The following is a 1,108-nucleotide window of genomic DNA, read 5'->3' as shown; positions in this document are numbered from 1 at the left end:
GTATAACTTTTACTTCTTGTTAATTCTTTTTGTACAAATTCAATTCTGCATTTTTGATTCTTTTATTTTTCTTTTTCTGTTGAATTGTCATTTGCTATCTTGTTCTTGTGTATGCGAAGATCTAACTTTGCAGGGGAATTCTTTCCTTTTGACCCTGAGATTGACAGAACTTTCCATAAAAGAAGAATTCTGCAAAGGCAAATTGAAGAACAGGAACATTTGAACATGGCGAATAGACCACTCAAGGATTATGCAGCACCTTATGCAAGAGGTTTTCGATCTAGTATTTCAAGACCTTCAGTGGAAGCTAATAACTTGAGATCAAACCCACAATTATATCTATGGTGCAGCAGAACCAATTTGGTGGAGGACCTCATGAAGACCCCAATCAACACTTAGAGGTCTTTTATGAAATATGTGGTACCATGAAAATGAATGGAGTTCCTTCAGAAGCAGTTAGATTATTATTATTTGGGTTTTCTTTAAGAGATAGGGCAAAGCAATGGCTGAATTCTTTGGCCCCTAATAGCATCACCACTTGGGAGCAGTGTGAGCAACAGTTTCTTGATAAATTCTATCCACCAAGCAAAACAGCTCATATGAGGAATTTAATTGCAAGCTTCAAGCAAACTGACTCAGAATCTCTTTTTGAAGCATGGGATAGATATAATAGTATGCTTAGACAATGCCCACATCATGGGTTGGAAAGATGGTTAGTGTTGCACACTTTTTATAATGGTATCAACTATCATACCAAAGTGTCCCTTGATTCAGCTGCTGGAGGGGCACTTATGAATAAAAGTTTAGATGAAGCTGAAGAAATTATTGACAGTGTAGCACAAAATCATCATCAATGGACAAATGAAAGAAGTGGTGACTATTTTTCTATAAACCCAACAATTAAAGCATCAGGGAAGTTTGATGTAGATGCAGTCATTTTTTTGTCTGCAAAATTGGACGCTCTTACAAAGAAATTTGAGAATATGGGGACTAGTGCTAATCTGGTCAATGCTATTAGTACATCTTGTGAAGTATGTGGGAGTTCAGAACACTCAAATGACTCATGTCCATTGGGAGCTATCACTGCACAAATCAATCAACTGGAACA

At 36.7% G+C, this 1,108-nt stretch overlaps 1 non-coding gene across 1 annotated transcript; it reads right to left on the bottom strand.

Annotated features, from left to right (window-relative positions):
* Nucleotides 1–597: 597 nt before the first annotated feature.
* Nucleotides 598–703, bottom strand: LOC122003259. Its single transcript, XR_006117905.1, has one exon. It is a non-coding gene; the product is annotated as a small nucleolar RNA R71 (small nucleolar RNA).
* Between the last annotated feature and the right edge of the window lie 405 nt (nt 704–1,108).

The sequence above is a fragment of the Zingiber officinale genome, chromosome 7A (assembly GCF_018446385.1).
Source record: "Zingiber officinale cultivar Zhangliang chromosome 7A, Zo_v1.1, whole genome shotgun sequence".
NCBI lineage: Eukaryota > Viridiplantae > Streptophyta > Magnoliopsida > Zingiberales > Zingiberaceae > Zingiber > Zingiber officinale.
Note: the sequence above shows the minus strand (reverse complement) of the source record. Positions and strands in the feature narration are given on the sequence as shown.